Source organism: Caloenas nicobarica, chromosome 5 (genome assembly GCF_036013445.1).
Source record: "Caloenas nicobarica isolate bCalNic1 chromosome 5, bCalNic1.hap1, whole genome shotgun sequence".
Taxonomy (NCBI): domain Eukaryota; kingdom Metazoa; phylum Chordata; class Aves; order Columbiformes; family Columbidae; genus Caloenas; species Caloenas nicobarica.
This window is the reverse complement of record NC_088249.1, coordinates 37,613,216-37,635,360: the sequence shown is the minus strand read 5'-3', so window position 1 is coordinate 37,635,360 and position 22,145 is coordinate 37,613,216. Positions and strand designations below refer to the sequence as shown.

Genomic DNA, 22,145 nt, shown 5'->3' with positions numbered 1-22,145 from the left:
CGATGGTGCTCTAAAATGCATGGCGATTCAAGAAATTCAGAGAGCAGAGCAGTGCTACAAGAGCAGCCCTTGGCACCTCCTGGAACCCCACTGTCCACTACAAGGAGACAGGCAGCAAAGCGAGCTACAGAGCAAAGGAAGATGCTTGGCAATTTCCCCCACCCAGAAATGAAATAGTGAAAATTCACAAAATAATGCCAGCCAAGTATTTTAAATATAACTAAGTTTCCCAAGCAGACTCAACAAGCAACTTTTCCCTAAGTTACACTCAATTTCTGACCCATGCTTTCCAGCAGGCTGGAATAAGAGCTTGCCTTCTGCTGATTTTGGCTAGCGGAGGTTTTTAATCCACTATAACATCATCAATTGCAAAAAATAAGATATATTTCAGGATTAACATGAAATGCTTTCACTAAGATAAAAGTCCACATTAATGTACAAGTTCAACGTTTGCATAAAAACCAGTCTCTCCAAGGTCTAAATGAGTACTTAGAGGTAAAAAAAAAAAAAATTGTTACCTCAAAAGGTAAACAATCAACACAAAAATCGGGGGGGGGTGGTGCGTGGAAATAACCAAAAAGTTTTCAAGCACTGAAGGTAAACCATAAGGAATAATGAAGAACAATCCAACTTTAAAACAACTATATGCTCTATGCCAGCAGTTTCAATTTTGACAACTTATGAAACAAAACTCTGTCTTCAAAAAGCACTTCACTAATCTTTAACATCCATCTGAATAAAGTATTCTTCCCTTTCTACAGAGCCTGAGACAAAAGCCAAAAGAATACTAAAACATCAAACAACAATTTCAAAAGTGCCTCTTAGGCCTAAGCATGATCCACTATGCCCAGTAACAACTCTTCTTTCTGTATTATGGTTTTAAATAACCCACATTCAGAAAAGTTGTTCTGTACAGTTGTGCATTTGTCAGGAACTTTGGCTCTCTTCAAAACAGACATCCATCCATCTGCCGTGCAGGGAACGAGAGCCACAGCATCCGACATAAGATTAACTAGTACGAATAGAAAAAGTCACAAATTTATTTTGATCTTACTAAACAAATACAAGTTTGCAAGAGAGGATCCACTTACAGACTCAGACTTCCGAAACACTGACAAATACTCAGCAATCACACAATTCACCAACTATCAAGATTATGAAAAGCGTTATGTCGCCACATTCAAATGAAGTGCTGCTCCTTAAAACATGCTTCCATAAAGAAAACAAAGACTTGTAAACGCTTAGCATAAAAGACATGTGGCAGAATCTAAATCAAACAACCCACCCAGCAAACTGGTGCCACAGAATTCAAAATTAAAGAGACTAAGAAAATGACATAATTTAGCTTTATACATGCAAAAATAGACTTGTAAAACCACTTCATCTTCTGATTCATGTTCAAAAACACAGTCAAATAACCAATGAATTCTAGTGCCCTGTGACTCCTAAAGGATTTCCCAAAGCTCAGAGTACAAAACTAGTGCCAAAGCTAACACCAAAACTGCTACAAGACCGTGTTAGTCTTGCACTGCCAACTGCGTAAGGATTAAAAATCATTAGTCAAAACCATGAAATTGTCGCTCAGCCTCACCCATGGCCACATTCTGTAGGTTTACAACTGTGCCTTCAGTTAACTATTGCTGGTAATGTTCCACTGCCAGAAAACATTGCTCGCCTTTCATTAAAGAATATCTCAACTCTCATAGGCCCATAAAATCTCACTTTAGAAACCTCCAGCTTGAGAGTCTTCATTCCAATGTTAAACTGAGCTCAGTGAAATATAAAGCTTAGACTATTTAAAAGTTGCTATTTAGAGCGATATACTTGAAATCAAGTCACTGAAGTCATATCTCCGTGGAAACATAAAAACCAGAACACTATAACATTTCCCCCCCACTCACAGATACTTAACATACAATTAATTTTACATGCCAAATCAACAGAAGCCTCACCTAGCAGATTTTAGAATATACAAATCTATACTGATAAATGAAACAAGTAACTGCACTTAGTATTGCTGTATTTCTGTCATAACTTATTAACAAGTTAAACGAACAGATAACAGAATAAATGAATAAAATAAAAATCTAAAAGAGATAGTTAAGTAAACAAAACAAAGATATAAAAAGATATTAACAGATAATTGAATAATATCTTACTGACTTTCAAAATATTTAAATTAAGGAGCTGCTGAGGAATAAAAGGAATCTGCCTAAAGCTACGAAAGCCAAGGAAACAACAAATCAAAATTGTTTGCCAACCAGCCAACACTTAAGGTCAACAAGAATAAATTTAAACCTCTAAAAATGTCAGAATTAGGGAAGCCAACTTGTGTGACTGAAATTTTGATGCAGGCAGAAGCTCTGCTGCTTTACCCCAGTAGAGTACTCAGGATTTCCAACCAACAACAGTTAGAACTTAATAGCTTGCAGCAACCCCCTTGCTGAAGGGATTAAACTACTGATACAGAGAAAACTGTTCCTTTTTCTTCTCTAGAACAGACATGGCATACTATAGGACAAAACAGATAGATGAATAGAAGAGAAATATAAATGGGCCTCAACCCTTTCTCTTACTAGCCTACCTCTCATTTTCCCAATGTATATCCAAAATAATCCTCCTTAGCTGTAAGAACATGACCTTACTAAAATTCAAAATAACTATTAGGAATATTTTATGTTCTTAATTTAAGTTCCCTTCTCCTACCTTAGAAATAAAAAAAATGTGTTTATAGCGGCAGACTTGATAATTCTGAAATAGACATTTTAAAGGATGTATTTGAGACACATTTATGAAACTGAGAGGACAAAAAGAGCTACATAAGAACAAAAAACTCAAAGCAGCAGCAGAATGCTTATAAGCATGATAAAAAAAAAAACTCCTTGAAAACCTGGGAGTGGGGAGAGGCCACATTTGGACATGGTTTTTAAAACAACAGCTACTCACAAGTTAATCCCAAACATTAAAAGAACATTTCAGATAAACATGAAAGGGGGGGAGGCTCTTCAAACCTAGAACCAATTACGCACGCGTGAAATAACAATCACACATTTTATTATAGAAAAAGCAGATTATGAACTACACGCGTCTTTATTAAGTTTTTATTCCCTATTGCAGCTCCATACTGTCACAGTTCTGTGTCAGTGCCTGCCTCTACACCTGCTCATCTTTTTAGTCAAGCGACTTTTGCAGCCCTACAACAGAGCTGACATCCCATTTTGCTTCTAAGTTCATGAGCTAAGTGGTTCTATGAACCACAACTGAAAGTAGCAACATTAAAACTAAGCATTTTATTAGCATCAATACCTTCTTAATACACTGTTGAGCAACTAAGTGCACTCCTTTAATCGACTGGCCATAAATAAATCCTGTTAAAATGCGGAAAAAAGAAAATCTTCTGTCCCTACTTACCTACCAATAAAGTAGGGACATAGTATTTACGTAAACCATTCAATCACGAAACTTTTCTTTTTCGGTTTACCTAAATAGAACACATGCATTTTTATAACAAAGAAAAAAAAGAAATCTGAAATTCCCACACTGTTTCTGGATTAATAACTGGTGCGGCATCTGATGGCCTAAGGCATGAAGGTCAAGACAGTGAAATACAACTTATAGATCTCTGTGATTACAACTGCCACAAACTTTTACCTTAGTACTTTCACCTGTCTCTCCCACCACTCCAGCTGAAGGGCAAGACAGGTTAGCCCAGTAATATCTTCCAAATAAATAACAACCAAACCCTCCACCAGAGAAAACACAGATGCTTATTATCCAGTTAGTACTTGCAGTGACAACAGGCAAAAACCAGGGGGGGAGAGACTCTCTTCTCTTTTACAAAACCGGTTTATGCCTTAAATAAAAGGCAACTAATGCTTAATTCCCATAGTTAACTAGTAAAAAAAAAACAAAAAAAAAAAAAAAAAAAACAAAAAAAAAAAAACCACACCTCAATCAAAACTCCACGATGAAAGGACTGCTTTCTAAAGAAAACGTCAATCTTGCTTCATCCATACAGATCTGGAACCTAATGAAATCTGACACCTTTACTCTGAAAACAAATTTGCATTGTATTACCAACTAAGGCTCCGTGCTCACAGATGCACTACATTCAGCATGCAGTAACGGGCTCATTAAAGCAGCATCGCTAAAATTTTTTAAAGTGATTTTGCACATAAAACTTTTAAAAGCGATTTCATAAACAATATTATCCCAAAAATGCCTCTGTATTCTTGAGTAAAAAGCATGCCTCCTCCACATAAAGCAGACAGATGTTGTGGCCAAGGTTATACAAGGAGATCTTCATTAAGTTGAGCAATTCTCATTTTGTATCAGTGCTTTACCAGACATGAATGAGTGAATTCCTCATTGAACAAACTGAAGCTGCAACCCAGTTACTCAGTGCAAACAATAGTTATTTTTACATATAGCACGAGAACACTAATATCAAGACTTCACGCAACATAAAACAGGGGAAGAGCAAACAAACTCAGCTGAGGAAGGTTATCCCTTTCTCTTCTACCCTTCGTTGCTTCTCCATCAACATCTCCTCCTCCCTCTCAGTAAGAGTCAGTTTAAGGCATTCCCTGTTCTTCCACTTTTCCAGGCTCCTAGCGAAGGAATCAACCATCCGCAAACATTTTGTTCCTCCACCCCCTCTTTCATGAGCTGAGCTTTCAGAACATCCCCACCGGCACTGCCTTCCAATTACCTAATTGTTATCACTACCGTGGTCTCAGCACCGGCTCAGAACAAAACCAGCACGACTGCACACCCTCCCGCTAGCCACAGAGAGTAAAGCAAGAAACGAGGCTGAAGTACAACTTACAGCGCCGAAGAAGTTATTTATCGAGCCCGGAACGCCGGCAGCGCGCCGCTCCCGGCCCGCGGGGGAGCGCGCCCTCGGCGCGGCCGCCTCCGCAGGGGACGGGCAGCGCGGGAGCCGCCGCCGAGCGGCACGGCGCGGAGCGGAGCGGCCGCCACTCACCGCCGCCTCCGGCCGCCCGCCCGCCGGCCGCGCTGCTCCCGCTCCGGGCTGCCTTTCCTGAGGAGAAAGAGACACAAATCCGGAAAATAGCGCCCGGCTCGGCTCGCTCCGGTGCTGCCGGCAAGGCGGGGGGACGCCCCGGTCAGCGGTTCGGCGGGTCCCCGCCGCCCCGGGGGGGTACGGGCCGGACGCCGCCCGCCCGGCAAAGGAGCGGGGCTCTGCAGACCACTTTCGGCCGGGCGCCCAGCGCCTCCCCGCGCCCCCGCCAACCCCGGGGCGCCGGCTGGCGGGCAGGGGCCGCGCCGCCGCGGGGCTGGGGGCCGCTCCCCCCACGCACACCCCCCCCACACACACACACACCCCCTGGGTGAGCGGCACGGCGGCTTCCCGCCTCCGGCTCCGCGGCAGGAAGCAGGCGGACAGCGCGCCGTCCGCCCCGGCTCGGCGCTCCCGCTCGTAACTCACCCAACAAAGTTGCCTCGGCTCCGCTCGGCTGTGCCGTGCCGCGCCGGGCTGTGCTGCGCTGCGCGGCGCTCCCCGCCCGCGCGCGGGATGAGCTCACTCCGCCGCTCCGCTCTGCCCCGCCCACCGCCGCCGCAGCTCTCGCGAGAGTGGCTGCCCCGCCGCCCGCGCTCCGGCAGCGAGGGGCGGGGCCGAGCGGCGCCGCGCGCGTTCCCATAGCAACGGCCAAGCGCTCGGCCTGCGCCGGGCGCGCTGCGCCCCAGCCGTGACCCGCCCCGCCCGCCTCCCCCGCGGGGCCGCTGCGAGTTGGGAGGCGGGAGCCGGGGCTGAGGTGCCGCGGGCAGCTGCGCGGCGGTGCGTGTCTGCCCCGGGCGGCGGCGGGGCCGCGCTCACGGAACCCCTCGTGCGCTGGGTACAGAGCCAAGGTCACTCATATCAGCGACCTGTACGCGCCTCCTCGGGGCGCGCCGGATACGCTTTAGTGTTGCACCTCTCAGAACTTTTTGCATTAAAATGCTCTTTTTATTTTTTTTCTTTTTGATCGTTAGATCAAATTCCAGCTTCCTGGAGAGCTATAGGGAGAACATCACTGTAGCTGCTGACACATGGGCAAAACCTTCTAGTACTGTACAGATAGTATACATGGATCTCTTTTTAATGCCAGTGAAAGTAAGATGAATTATTTCTCTAGGTATTCACCATAGTTAACTAATTAATGGCATGGGTAGGCACATAAAAAAACAAGCATGCATCAGCATCGCCCCTTGTTCTGCAGGAACACCAGCCTGTTTGCAAATGGCCCACATTTTGAACAAGATCAGCTGTGGGTGGGTCTTTCTGAATATTCTGCTGGTCGTCGTTATCGTCCTTGGCTTGACAGAACATTAACAATCTCAGTTCAACCGAAGTAAGTGAAGCTTTCCCTGAGCTGCCTCTGAAATTAGGGCACTCCAGAAAACGTCTCTGATTTGGGCTGGCGACGTTCCAGCAGCGTGCAGCACAGTGATAGCCAGAGCAACCGAGCTGTGGTGAGCAGCTGCTCCACTGCCGAGATGTTGGCTTCGCCCCGTCCGCTTTCCAGGAACGTCTGGACAGCAAAGACCAACAAAGCGTACATATCCAAACGGCTTGCAAGCTTCTGAAGACGTTCCTAACGGATCTTTAGTACTGATCTTTAAATACCACAGTGTTAGGTACTGTAAAAATACCTGGGTGGATTTCCAGAGTGCAATCATGCCCTTAGAGGTACCTCAGCTTGAGGTCATGACACCTGCAGGTGTTACCGGGTCACAAAAACACTCCCTGTCTCACCGTGCCGAGCAGAAGGAATGTTCTGGATGGATGAAGAACCAATTCCAGTGCTGCTCTGGCATGAAAAAAAAAAAAAAGATAATTGGCAGTCCAGAAAAACAAATCAGAACATTTTTGGTATTTAAATACATTTATCTTACATCAGCCATCTGAAAAGCTCGGCGTATTTTACATAAATGAAAAGTTTTTTAATGGCAGCTCTAGCTCCACTCTTACAAAGAGAAGTCCAAACAGGCTTATAGTCCTCAGGAGTATAAGCACAACAGTGCTGGATGTGACTGCAGCATCAGGAACAGTGGTGTGCAATTACTGAATTTGTCTTCATCAGAAGAATCCAGAGAGTGAAGCTGTGGCTTGCAAGGTCCGTAATGAGGTTAATGAGGCCAGTGCATTCTCCAGCTGTCTCTATGATCTTCCTTCACACAGTGCTGATGTGTCAGAATGTAAGATGAGGGAGATGTTCGGAAGGGTCACACAGGGAGGGAGAGGCTCTGACACCGAGCACCAGCCCGGCCTACGTGCTGTCTGCGATGAGGCCACGGTGGAGGCAACAGCCTTGGCCGCAGCCCAGCGCTGGAGCTGGCTGCTGCTCCCAGGCCCTGCTGCCTCTCCCTGCATCCCAGGTCTAAGAGGTGACATCTGCCAGTGCCGGGGTCACGGCGTGGGGGCTGCTGGCGGGAGGCACAGCCGAGCCAATGTTCTCACCGCATTCTGCACATGTATGGTGTCTAGAACTGCGGTTAGGGGGGCAGCAGCCCTCAGGAACAATGCATGTTCTCACAGGTCTCGGGGTACCCAGAACTCATTTATTTTCTTTATATGGAAGTACAAACATTTTTGTGCCTTTATGTTTAAGCAATGATTAACTAAGTTTGGAGAGGGAGAAGAGGAGGAGAATTTAGAGTTTACCTCCTGCCTATATAAGAGAATAATCAGAATGCTGATCTAGAGTAAGAGGGATAAGAGGAGTTTTATTTCAAAACAATTACCTTGCCTCAATAATGCACAATTAATTCCAGAACAGAAGGACTCCCATCCCTTTCACAGAGCGCTCACACACTGGCCTCTGCTTGACTAGCTGTTGCAGAATAAAGGATGCACAGCCAATGTTCCTGTTTCCCTGTGTAGAAAAGCCCCAAGAACCCCAAGAATTTCTGAATGCCAACCCTTCTTCTGCCACTAATTTGCTGTGTTACCATAAGGAAGTCACTTCATTTCTGTTTTAATAGTCTCCTTTAAACAGAAAGAGAAAATGATACAGTTATTTACCTCAGAGGAGCAACGTGCGAGTAAATTAATTAACATTTATGTTGCTCTCTGAACGTTTGGCTTTATGAAAAAGTAGTAGGATTGTTTCTGATTAGGGCTGGCCAGAGCTACTGGAAGCATAGGGAAAATTTGACTAAGAATCTGAACCACCCTGAAACAGAGTGCGTAATTTATTCTTTGATGAACAATGAACATGTGAAAGTTTGTACACAGCACGCCCTTCCAAGAAGTATTATGATTTGGATATACAACACACCAGAAAAATAGATGAAGTAATTTGTGTAGAGATATTTGTTAGACCCCACGATCAGTGAGTTTCAGGACATGGAAAAGGTCCATTATCTCATTCATGGTCCCAGGAAGTCAGCGTGTGGGGGAAGGTTTTAGGGTCTTAGATTATTTTCTAGGGTTATTGGCTTGGGGGTTTTAGAGGATTGTCTTTAACACGGATCATTTCAGTGATCCAGTTGATAGCACATAAACAGTTATACTGACATAAGAAAAGGCTAGTTTTGCTTTGAGGCACTGGGGGCAGGAATAAGAGGCAACTTCTTTAGCCAGCTTTGGCAGGAAAGGCAATGTCTTGTGAACTATAACTTCTGTGTTCTTTTTTTTTACTCACCAACAGGCATTTTCTGACATGAAGTCTCTGACTTCACCAGTTATAACTTCCAGCAACTCGTACAGTCACCATTGAACTCTCTAAGGGACTTCACAGGCATCTTCAAACAACCCTCTCTGCAGCTTACAGGAATTCACCCTGAAGTAAATCTGTTCCATTTAATTGGCATGGGTGATTACTAATTGGGCATAAAGTATTCGAGGTCATTAAAACTCAAGGTGAGAAATACACATTAGGTAGAAGTGGGAAAAACGTATTTTTCAATAAATGCAAAGAAACATTTCTGACTTTGGTATCTCTAACTTAGTAGAAATATCGAATAATTTCCCTCAAAAAGGATTTGAAAAGAAAGAGAGGATACAGGAGCATTTGTGACAAAGCAGCAGCACAGAAAAAAGTGTGTGGGTGAGCCTGAAGGCTGTTGCAAAGGGATTGTCAAGTAGGAAGTACAAAATTAAATGATCAGTGTCAAGTCTGACAGGCCAGAATTGTGACCTCTCAGCTGTACATGGGCTCACAGAGGAACCCATCCACATTGCAGTTTCCTCCTGCCAAGCCTGTGTGTCGTGCTCTGCAGTCAGTAGGCTCTTTCTCATCATTTGCAAGGATCTGCGTTGTTCTTTTGCATTTCAGTGGACTGCCAAACCACTGGAATAGAGAAGAGAGGCCCAGAAACTGTACTAATGAGAGCCACTTAGTACCTAGACAGCTAGATAATCCTCGGAAAAGAAATTGCAAAACACACACTCAGAATATGTCTCAAGTCTGCATTTATAGAGGTACCAAAGCACATACACATTAACTTAATGAATCAAGAAGGCTTTTCAATAGTAAAGGCACAGTTAATAACCTTGATTATTGTAAAAAAAAAAAATGGATGCACACCAGAATGCTTAAGAATATTATTTTGGTGTTACTTTTTTTTTTTTAATTCAGTACTTGGAACAAGGACATATCTGGTTAGACCAATGCTCACTAATTCAGCATAATGTGTTAAGTAGTTGTAGTACTACAGACTTAGGAGAAAGTGCAAGAAAAGAGAAGGAAAATTAGAAATTTTCCTTGTCTGAGATGATGATGATGCAAAGGAGACGTTTGTGGAGAGAAGGTTGTTTCAAATTTTCAAGTGATGCGACAATGTCAGTCATCAAAGTGTACTATTCAAGTATTTTAAAACAAGCAGAATTCCAAAGTGCTTTCATAGGCTGTGTTTAACACAAAACTCCCATATGTTAAAAGATTAGGGGTGAAAAGTCAAACACTCATAAGTAATAAGCATCAAATACTACCTGCTGATACATTTATTTGAGATTTCTTGGGCATATACACTCTGTAATATAAATTGCAGTTACATGATTACACACATTTCTCCACAGTTTCTCTGAAGCCTGAGGAATCAGAGCTTAGCTCCCCACCTTCCTTTCTGCATGCTGTTATCCATTAGCTCTGAAGACAGGTGAATGCATTGCCAACTAGGTTGATCTGGAGCTTTTATCAGAACAGAATGTTTCATGAACAGCAACAAGTGAATTTTTACCCCTTTTCTGTAAGGTAATTTTATTATCCCCGTTTTGCAGATCAAATAGCTAGCACCTGTTTTTCCAATATGGTTAGCAAGGGATACCTCTTCTTTTCAAGGAAGCACATCTCCCCAGGAATTCACTTGTAATTGTGAATGCTTCTGCAAACCAAACCTCAGGCACCCCAGAGTAACCATGGCTTAAACAACACTTCAAGACAGCGTACACTGCTAATGACTGACAAGACAGGCACTGCTAATGGAAGAGGCAGATCTGTCCACTCCACACCTTGCTCATTCTCCCTCCTGGCTGCTTGTTCTTGCCCCTGTACTGCCCCAACCTTTGTGCTGCACACATGTTCACGTGAATCTACAGCCAACTGACTCTGAGAAACCCACCAGAAACCAACCCAGCAGGAAAAATACCACTAGCTTGCAGCCAGATCCAGTTTACAGCGTGGCCTCAATAAATGCTTCTCTTGTTACACGGGAGAACATGATACAGATACAGGAACAGACAGCCAGGAGGGCAGGTTAAGGAGGATTCTTTTGCTTAATGGTAGTGTCAGCCTACCCTGCACAGAAGTGTCGAACTTCAGCATGAGAGGCACAAAAGCATTAATTAAAAAGTTTGGTTCAAGGACTAGACTTAGAGAAAATTCACAGAAGCTGGAGTAGAATGTGATAGGGGTGGAAGAGGTCACAATTCCAGCTCAGCTGCCCTTTTACCTTGAGACTACCAAACTTTGCCTGACTCTTCCTTTCTTAACCACTTATTTCCCTTGAGTCTTGCTTCTTTGTGCTTCTCTGGGCTGTTCTTCACTGATGGTACTTGTACATTGAGTTCAAATGTAATATCTAAATTGGCGTTCCTCTTTATAGCTTTCCTGAACAGCTTATATCTAGAGAAGGAAGTCCATTTTATTCTGCAAATGAGTGTACAATTTAAGACAAGTCAGCTGGAAGGAGGAAATGTGCTTTGGTTCTTGCTCCAAGGGTTGTTTCTGTCTTTTATGAAGAACATGTTCTGGATGATATTCAGAAACTGTCCAAAGACAGTGTCTCAGGACTGACTTCTATGGTCTTTCTCTGGCACCAGAAATCCTGTCTTCCTTTCTAGGAAACGGCAAAATTTCAGCAGAAGTCAGGGAGAACATTGCCACCAAGAACAGGTCACAACAGCATGCTTACAGCATGTGCCTGGAAAGTGGGAGATGTAGCTGGAGATTCATCTGGTCCACAGAGAAATGTAACCCAAGTGCTCCATTTTCAGGGCAAGTTTTGTCCAGGCAGAAAAGAGCAGCACCCTCCTGCTGGCAACATCTCAAAATGAAAGAGTAACTTCTTCTTTCTACTTGTAATAAGCATTTATCTTCAGCAAAGAATTCCAGGCTCTGAGTACTAAGGAATGGAGGTATCTCCTACTCTTATCTTGGACTTTAATTGTAGATTCATTTAAAAAGAGAGGAAAACAAAAAACAGTATGGTTAGCAATGTCTAGTAAGTTTGAGCAGAATTCTTAAACAAACTTGAATGATTCATTCTGAAAACATAAAATAAAAAGCCTTCAGATACATTTCATTTTTGTATGTCCATAATTCAAGGTGACTATTTTCTAAACTATTTTATACACAATTAGCCTGAAATACAGTTTTCTAGCTCTCAGTTTTCTGAGCAAAATATAAAATGACACAGTTATTAACCTTTGGGAAACCTCTCCTACACACAACAGAATTAAATTCTACAGAAGACCGAATAGCATTGGGAGAGATTCCAAATGACTTACCACTCATTTGTTTGATGGATAGTTGGGCTAGCTATTGCTTTTTACAGAGCTGCCAATCACCAGGAGTTCTGGGATATGTTCCGAGAAATCTCTTAGAATCACAAATTGCAGTCACAAGCTTTTGTTGCTTAAATTGTTGTGGAAGAAACAATTACTTTGGAGAGGAGATGGTATCATTACCAAGAGAGGGTAATGTTGTGGTATCACTGACTTCAAGTTTTCAGCAGAGTAAGTTGCTTCTTCTAATATGACATTTAAAGAGATGTTATCGGCTCAGAAATCTGTTCTGTCTGAGGATTTCTGTACTGATGTTGAAACTCAAACTGAGATCACCATAATGGATAGAGAGGGGGAAATTATTATATCAGTTTGTTTATTCTGCATTTGGCAACTCTGAATACTCAATTTCATTCTTTCCATAGCAAAGAGTGTTAGTCATTCTGCTGTTTGTCTGAAGATTTCATATAGCAGGAGGAATGTGATTCTTGACATTCCCAAACTGACAAAAAGATTCTGGAACGTGGCTAAAATGCGAAATTATTTTCCACAATTTTAAAAGAGTTAAGCCACCTATAGTTACTGTGCATATTTTAGAAGTATATTTATACTCCCAGAGTACATTAAGTGAATGAAGCAAGCTATGCTTTGTAACTAGACTTCTATTTTGGTTATTCAGCTGCATGTGGCTCATGCTAGATCACCATCTATCACCAAATTTTTGTGTAGATCTCAGGCTTGAATCTCACCTTTTCTGTCTGGAAAAGACCTTCCCACCTTCCCATCTCATGCCCACTCTGTCAACACAAATATATGGGGGGGGAGGGAAATCAGAATTTTCTCTCCCCAGTATCTGCTCCCTAGGGTTTGCAGAAACCATATGACTTTGCTCCAGCAACCACCCTTGCATCCTTTGGTTCTGATTGGCCTTTCTGCCTCAACAGGGTCTGAAAATCTGATTGCAGGATGTAGAAGGTTGCCTGGAAGTGATTAATAAATTAAGATCTCATAAGATCACTTCGTGCTGTCCAAAACTCATTATCCATTTTCCTCTTCATTTGCTGTGTGTGCAGCAGGCTTCAGCCGCTATGCAGTCATCTTCCAGATATTTTGCCAAAGAAGCCTCCACTGAAAAAGGAGCACGTTAGAACTGCAGCTGCAATTCAACTTAAAACTGCAATTGAACTTAGAACTGCAATTGGAATTCAACCTAAGAACAAGCAGGAAACTGAAGTTATCTTCAAAGGACAGGTGCAGGAATCTGTAAAGGAAACGTGCCAGGCATATACACAGTTCTTTATTCCTTTTTTGCAGCTTATATTTCACATGAAATACATGAAAGAGGGAGAATTGCATTTTTGTCTTGTGCCATAGTACTTCTTCACCATAAGATTCTTCAACATGCTGTAAAGTTACAAATATGTGTTGCAAGCTTTTTATTAACTAGTTATGTTGTAAGAACACCTATATTAACCTATAGCCAGTATAATTGCAGAAACTAAGGAGTTATCTAAAGTAAATCAATGAGCAAGTAATATGAGTGCACCAATACAGATTTATTTTTGCTGCTAAGAAGTAAAACAGAAGGGTCTGGCCTAGCCTAAAGCTCCTCCAGGTCTGTGGAATCACAGAAGCTTTGAAAGTATCCTGTGGCCTGAAAACAATATTCTCTGAGGAAGTCCTCTTGCTACTTAACAAAACTTTTCTTCTCAAGGGTCGAATATTCCATCCTGCCTATCCATCCTTGTTCAAACTTCACAGAAGTTTCACAAGCAGAATCAATAAAATTTATTTTTTTTAACTGTAAATTGTGGTTTCAGAGTACAGAAATATGATTTGTTGATATAAATGTTCATTCAATGCTGAATGGTTTTTAAATTAGCTTATGCAATCAGACAAAAATTATTTACAGGAGGAAGCCCAAGTATACTTGCGTAAACCGTAGATGTATGTGGCCACAGAGCTTGTTGAGCGTGAATACCAGGCTGGAGCTTTGAGAGCTGGAGGTACTGACGACATTTTAAGACTATCAAATCCCAGTGGTATCAGAACCTCAGGAAAAAAAAAATACAGAGGAGCTTGTAAAATGGGGCCTCTGGCAATTATCTGGGGAAGGGAGCTGAGAAAAAAAACTGCCTGGAGACCCTGTTTTAAGAAAAAATCTTCTGCAATTGCCAAGGGACTAATGAACTATATCTCAGAATGCCAGCCAAAGTCCTGCTGCCAAAATGTGCATTTCATTTCAGTGAAAGCAGAGAAGAAATGTATTTCAATATTTTTCATTTTCAAGACTGGAAAACAATGGATTTTTAGAGTCAAAAGCTTTTTAAACTGAAGAAAAAGTTATCTTTCATTTTCATTCAAGAAAAGGTAAAAGCCCTACATAATGCTGTACAAAAACTATTCAGAAATTAATGGGGCTATTTTACATGTATGTATATATTCCCCTCAATTAAAACTCAGTGGAAGAGTTCATTATATTCTTAACAGTTCTGGTCTAGAGCAGCTGCCACAGTTGTACTTCAGGCTGTTGTCATAACTGTAGAATTCCCTGTCCCAGTTTCTGGTGAATAAATCCTTACATTTCTTTCTTAGTTTTCTGAAAGCCCTCCTGGGATTAAAATCTAAGACCGTCTGCCTTAATGAGACATCCCAGTGACATCATTGCACCCCTATCTCCAGACTTACTTTAGATTTCCCCCTCACTTTGAACAGCCTGAAACACCTAATATTTTCACCACTGGTTCTACAGGTATTTTGAGTTTCAAGAAAATATTATCTCTCTTTTCCAAATTTCAAGCTTTTGTGTTTACGAAAAACACACACAGGGTTTCATACACCATTTCGTGAAATAATATATGTTGTTTCAGTTGCTGTGTCTCTTAAGTCACCTAATGACACAGATGGGTCTGCTGATCTATTTATGAGGCACATGGATTGCAGGACTTCCTGTCTGAACATCTTCCTTACAAGTTTTATGATTTTTGCCTTTTTTTACCCAATTTCAATTCTGTATGGTTCTTTTCTGTACTGGGAATACATAGTTCCATTTTTTTCCCCACTAGGCAGATATTGCAGTTAAATTTGCCGCGGTTGTTCTATGATATTATGTGATGGAGTTAATTTCTTTTCTGTAAAAAAACCCATAACCTAGCTGAATCACAGTAATTATGACTCATTAATCTGAGACATCTGTTGATAACCCCTGAAGTCACTGTATTTCAACACTGCAACAATTCATAAACCCTGCACGAAACAAACAAGGAACATTAATGGATTAGTAACTTTTATGTCTGGCCTCCTGTGATCTCTAGGCTCAATAGAAATGTAAGCGTATTGTAAAAATGAGGTAAGCATTAGTTGTCTAGACATCCTATATGCGGCCATTCTCCGTGGTAGTTGCCCCAGGGGTAGTAATTAGAAAATCTATATTTAAGCAGATTAAAGTGGCATTTTTGGCAATGCCCTCTGAATTGAAGGTGATAGTTGTAAATGCAGCAGTGCACTTTTCCTAGTGTGTATTTCTTGCCTAAATACTTAAATGACCTTTACTGAGATTGGACTTTAAAATTACAAGAAATTAGTTTTGTGTACAAGTACTTTTAGATCCCTTTTCCAATTTGTTTTCCCCTTTTTATTTCATGTCTTTATGTCGTCTTTGTTATAGTTTGTTGACAAATAGCATAAAAATTCATTATTTTTCTACTGGGTCACTGCTTGAAAACATGCTTATATTAATAATTTTAAGCCTTGATGAAACAAATATGACAATTATGTAAGGAACAAATAACACTTCACATTTTTTGCAAGCAATCAAATAGTTCATGATTGTACATGATCATTGTAACTGAAAAAGCACATGCAATAATTTTGCAGGTTTTTTCTGCTGCAAATCCTCCAGCTTTTTTTTTTTTTCATTTATCTTTATTGCTTCTAAGAAATGAGGGAGAGGAAAGTTCTTCAATGGAACCCCTCACCAACATAAAATTTGACTGACAGGTTTTTAAGATTTATACTGGTTTAATAGAAATCAGATTCCTGCTCTAACATCAGAGAAATGCATTTGGCTAGAAGGCAGATATGGCTGCTGATGAAGGATTTTTTTTTTGTCTGTTTTTAAATAGGTCCCTGCTGCCCTTTTCAAAATGTAAACACACAATTAATGCAGGCTCACAGAGTGAAATATTCCTGATGTTATCTTCCAGGTGAGAGCTTTAGCGCTGTAGTGCTGTATTCTGTGTGGATATTAAACATCCCATGACGCTTCCGACTGTCTTAAGTATTTGTACTAATGTTTTTGGCTCAAATTTTCTCTCTTACATTGTATAATATTAGTTCCGAATCGGTCTATGCCCTTCATTTTGCAAGTGGCTATGTTGATCTAGGCTCTTTTTGTGTCAATATGCACATATTGTCGCAGCTTAATGCACATGACAGGTCAGTTCAGTGGGAGTCACTACCCATCTGAGCCCTGGCAGGAACAGGACCAAGTTTGTACAGTGCTTTGTGGCTCTTGGCGCACCTCTACCATTTACAGTCACTTCTTACTGGCAGTAGAAGGATTTCTAGGTAACACTGTAAAGCTACAAAATACAAGTAATCTTACTGTTAAACCTACCAAGAAACCGATCTTCACTCTGTCAGGGTATTTAGTGTAAACTTTATGCAACCCTTTAAGGTTTAGTGCTTGCCAGTCACTCCAACAAAGCGACCGGGACCAGGCAAGAACAAGACACTCTCTATCTGCTAATTTTTGAGACTATTATTGTCTTTTATGGTTGGTGGTTTGAAAAATCACATTTGAAAAAAAATCAGATGTTATCATTAACTGTGCTTTTATGGATTGCCCTCATGGTCTGTGGATAGCATTCTGTGCAGCTACCGCAAAATTTGGTTTCAGTTATTTGATTTTAAGAATGCTACCTGAAGAGCAGCTACTCTGTAGCTACCTCTGTTGGCTGATTGAATATGGGTTCTTGTGACAGGATATTTTCTCCCACCTCTTTCACCAGAGAACAAACACATTCTTGACTTTAATCATGAGCAGTCCCACAGAATTTAAAGTTTGTCCTACAATTCATGTGATCAGGGTTCAAGTCTCTGTATGCAGCTGAAGTGGGAAGGCTCATCTTAAGGATAATTCATAGAGACATGTGAAGGAGCAACAATTCATATAATCCTCTTTGAACTGACAAAAGAAACAATCTAAAAAAAAAAGCTTACAAACCAGGTAAACCAAGTAATGCTTACTCTAGGTGATCTTCAGAGGCATAAGAGCATTACTAGCACCCTCTTTTCCAATGGAAACTGCTGTAATTGTTGCCATCATAGCAGACTTCGCTAGCTTGCCTGGTTGGTTGTGTAATCTCCTCTACAGATCCTCTCCGTGCTGCTTTAGCAATCAGCAGGCTGCAGGCACTTACCGTGAAGGGCCATGTTAAATCACTTGTCTTTTCTAATGAGCCTGGCTTCCCACCGCAACTCAGTCTCCCCAATATCCTGCTTTCCTCCTGGCAACCCAAAGTACTGCTGATGTGACACTAGATAAGCCAATTTTGCTCTTTTTGCTTAATGTTTTTTCTGTTATCATACTCCTAAACACAGCCATAGCCAAGAGGACCTCACATTTGGATTCCTGGGACCTGACTGTCACTTACACAAAGATGCCTCTGTGGCTCCGGTGGCCTGGGAGGTGGGAATAAATGACATTACCACAGTGCTGTAAAAGGGGTAGTTCAGTGTTAACATGGAGTGATGTCCATAATGTGCATCTGAGGCCACGGCCTAAAACCATATGGGAAAACAGAAAAGGGACCAATGGGATTTCAAAATTTTATAAGACCTAATTGGACCAAAAAAAAACGTTGAAGGGAGAAGTGAGACTAGCAGGTGGCCAGTTATCACAATAAAAGATGTCAATAGGCAAGCATCAAAGTAGTAAATCTGAATAAACAGGGTTTTGAAACTGTATATTACAACCCGGTTATAGTAAAATTTACCCAGTTATTAGTCATTCGGCATCTTCGTCATGTATTATGCTACCAGCAAATGCGATATTCTGTACTATCAAGTTGGATTAATAGAAATCCTGTTCATCTTGAAGAAAACCTCTCGTGGACATCACATTCCTGCGAGTGGTGCCATCGGCCACAGAGGATTGTTATAAACAGTCAGAACAGACATCTGTGTAACATATTAGCGGAGGCTTTAAATGTATCCCAGCAGGTTCTCTAGAGGAGATAGCATTTCATTTCCTCTGCTGTTGGAATCTTCACAACTAGTGCGAGCGAAAATCCCTTATTAGTTGTTTATGCAGGGTATCTGTAAAATCTTCCACTGTGTCATGCATTTCCAGCAACACCCGAAGTACACAAGCACCTCTTTGCAATGTGCTGCATATTACCAACTTTAGCCACAGGTATGAAGTTACATGGCTTCCAGCTAGCTGGGAGCCCCGTTACAGAACCCACCATCATGTAAAGATACGAAAGCAGTGTCTGAGCTCCTCATTCTTCTAAAGAGACACAGACCTATTTATTACAATCTCCACACCTGGCCTTGCTGTAGGCTATTTTACAGTATGCTGTCCTTTGTCATACACAGTAGAGGCACTGCAACAGAAATATGGAAGTGGAGCTCTTTGTCCTGAAACAATCTCACTCTCATGCAGCATACAGGAAGGAGGCAGGAATGAATGTTGCCAGTAGCTCGGTTTATTCCACGGTTCATCTGAAATTCTCTCCCACGTCAATACCACTGAGTGAATTACTGTTGTGAAGTCAGCTTGTGCCAGCTCCTCATGCACACCTGCTTAATTCCCCTGAAACCTCTGCAAGCTCAGTTCTACCTATCTTACTTCTAAGCATTTCTTTTACAGCAGACAGTCCCATTGATTTTGCAAGGACATCTCCTGGGATCAAACCCTCCCTGGTTTAAATAAGAATGGCAGATGCTGTCTCTAAACATCTGCTGGCTGCTGGAATGGCTCTCTGATTACAAGCAAGCAATGCCAATGAATGTAAAATTACTTATCAGACCAAAAAAAAAAAAAAAGAAAAGAGTTAGACTGGGGTTGGGGGAAGGATGGGAAGGCATTTTGGAGAGATCACAAAGACAACATTGTCAAAAATTGATTTGGCTTATTCAAAGCACTAAGATATGTGATTATGAGAAATTGTAAGATTTCAATTTCCCTATTCAGCTTAGAGTTTCTTTAGATTCTAATTACCACAGCTTAGAAGAAAAGAAAGCAACTAACAAATTTTAAAAATGACCTTTTATGGAATCTTGGCACTTAAATCCAGAAAGGTTTGAGAGCATTTTTATAAGAGTTTATTACATAAAATAATATCAGTAGCATTTTCTATTAAGTAATTATGATCTTGCAAAAATGTGCGCTTTCAACTGGAGAGAAGAAATATTACATTCTTACTACGGAACCGCAACACGTCCTTGGACTTTGTGTTGAAGGTTTTGAAATGCCCAATTCAACCAGCCCTGTCACTTCATCGACGTGCTGGAAATGTGGAATCCTTCACCACCACCACCTTACCCAGAGCAGCTCAGGCTACTTGCGTTGTGCTATAGCTGGCTCCTCATGTCCCCAAAGGCTGCTCTGTGTGTCTCTGGGGGAGCGGAGCTGGCAGTGATGAATGATGATTGCTTCCCACACAATGTAAGGTCATCTTACAAAATGCAACATGGAAACCCAATTGATTTGGCGAGCAGCAAGGGAAACGTTTTTTCTACAGAACCGCCAAGAAGAGGGGCAAGGAAAGGCAAAGAGAAGCCGATTCCCCACTGCAGACCTGGCCCAGTGTGGCTGACCTGCATTGAACTCATCTGCTCTGGTTCTCAAAGGGCTGTGCACTAACTGGGGCTGGTGCAGAACACAGCAAGGTTGCCGCCAGGAGCACAGCATGCGCGAACCAGTCCTCTTCTTCACCACCTGCCCAAGAGGGTCAGGAAAATGGGGACAGTCACAAGAATTGGCTGTGTGAGTTCGCCACTGTACCCTGAGAATGTTATCAATGGTCTTGCACATGGTGTCTCCTGCCTCTGTGTTCAACAAGTGCTCCTAAAATGATGGGAGTGAGAGAAGGAATCTGACCCTGCAGCTCTTGCACACCAAAAGGCTCCTCAGCCCTCCCAAGACAGGACAGAGATTTCAAAGGGAACTGAAGTGCAGTTTGCTCCCTCACATACAGAGGAACTAACTCGTCAACAAGGACTTGCAAAGACATGCTAACCTCTGGCCAGAAGGCAATTTTATTGCCTTTGAGATGAGACTTTTTCCCCCATTGTGTGTTATATGTCTGGATTACTGCCTCTATTGCAGCACCTGCAAAGTTTGGTATCTCCTCCAACAAAGAAGGGCAGACAGTTCTGGAGGCTTCACCTCTAAAGCCCCCCCAACACTTCAAACACCAGATGTATACCCAGATCAGCATGATAAAAATGGCCTTTCTCGTTGTATTGAGTATTTGAAATTCACATCAGGATTCTATGGCTTGAACTCATCTTGAATTATAACATGTGACATAATAGACTAAGATGTACTGCTCTTTCTGTTGATAAAACAACAAAAAAGTTAAAGAATGCTTGACTGAATCAGGCATGAGCTTCCCACGGGATAAAATCAAACAGCACTCTGCTGGTGCTGTGAGGGAAAATGCATCAGTTACCGTTGCAATGATGGCATGTATGCCACAGCAATATTAGAAGAAAACTCAACGCTTAGAAACAGAAGACTTTTGGTAAATAAAGAGGAATTAACTTTTTCCTTTCTGTATGTTCTTGTAGATTTCCTTTTGACAAGAGAGAGTTTTGTCATTTTTGGTAGTATGAGTTGATGAGGTGTGAGAAGTTAAAAGCAAAAATCTCACTGTTTCCATTCCTTCAACAAAGTGCTGCATTGAGAAATCAGCCTGTTACTTCTCCTGTCATCCATTTGCAGAAGTTCATTACTTAATTCCCATTCATATCGCCTCTGTGCAGAATAACAGGATGATGACATTTCAGTTAATCATAATCTTCCACTTCTGTGACAACCTGCCAGCAGCCTTTTTGAAAATAAACTTGCAGAATGAAATTTTTAAAAAGAAGGGTTTTTCTCACCCTCATGGAGAAGGGAAAACTGTCAAGACGAATACATGAGAATACTTTACAAATGAAAAAAAATATCTTATGGATTTACCACCATTTCCCTCTCAACATTTTATGTGAATTCCATTGCCTGGCAAATTGTCATTGACATAACTTTACATTTTTGCCTTTATCCTCTTTTAAATATGGAACCTGTACTGCCTCTGTAACATGCTTACTAGCAAGAAGGATACCTTCAGTTTCCATGGACTGACTTGATTACCAGGCAGGTATAGAACTGCAAATCAAATCATGCCTTTGTGACTGTGTGTGCACAGAGAAAATGCTGTGTGGGGTAAGAAAGCAGGAAACTAAGATTTCAAGCCATTACTGCTAACCATCTCGTATGTCATGCACTCTAGTAGATATGGCCATTTTAACCCAGTCAATGTACCAGTAAAGGAACAGGAAACAGTAGAGTGAGTTGGAAAGAACACGGGAAGGCTTGGTGGGTTTGCTGGCAGCAATGGGCTCACAGAAGCCGTCACCAGCAGTTGAACTTAGGTCACGGCAGGTTTAAGACTTGGGTGGAAGCCACTGAAACCCAAGGAAATACTATAAGCTGGAGGCAAAACCACAAGCAGGCGTCACTGACAAACAAAGAAAAAAGTCAAAGGCAGTCTCATCCACAGCCACAGCTTTTGTGAAAGTTCAACCAAGGCTGCAGAAGTGTCAGCACCATTTGTTCATGGCAACAAAAGACAGGGTGTTGAGCTACCTGGAAATAGTCTAGCTTGTAAACAGCTGCAATTTCATCAAAAAAAGAAATTCAAGTCCTATCAGCAACAGCATACTGCCAGCTTAAAGTCAGGAAGAATATTCACAGGTAGGCAAAGTGAACAGCTCTTTCATTAACATGGTTATTTAAACTACGATGTCTGAGTAAAAAGTGCTTGGCTCCTTCCTGAAGACAAATCTGCAGCTCATCTTTATAGAGGTAAAAAAAACCCTTTGGAAGTAGTCTGATTTTTAAAGGAAGCTCTGCCCAAAGGGATGATAACATACTCAATGGTAATTGAAACTCATTACGTGTCTCTTTGAGATCTAG

The 22,145-nt window shown here is 41.7% G+C and overlaps 1 protein-coding gene across 4 annotated transcripts in view; it reads right to left on the bottom strand.

The window, feature by feature from the left end:
- The window catches only part of SIPA1L1 (signal induced proliferation associated 1 like 1), a 223,719-nt gene extending 218,157 nt beyond the window's left edge, over window positions 1-5,562 (bottom strand). For all 4 annotated transcript variants that reach the window (XM_065635160.1, XM_065635164.1, XM_065635161.1 and 1 more), the window contains exon 1: window positions 5,453-5,562. The gene's annotated coding sequence lies outside the window, so the exon portion shown is untranslated. The remainder of the gene's footprint in view (window positions 1-5,452) is intronic.
- Window positions 5,563-22,145: the final 16,583 nt, after the last annotated feature.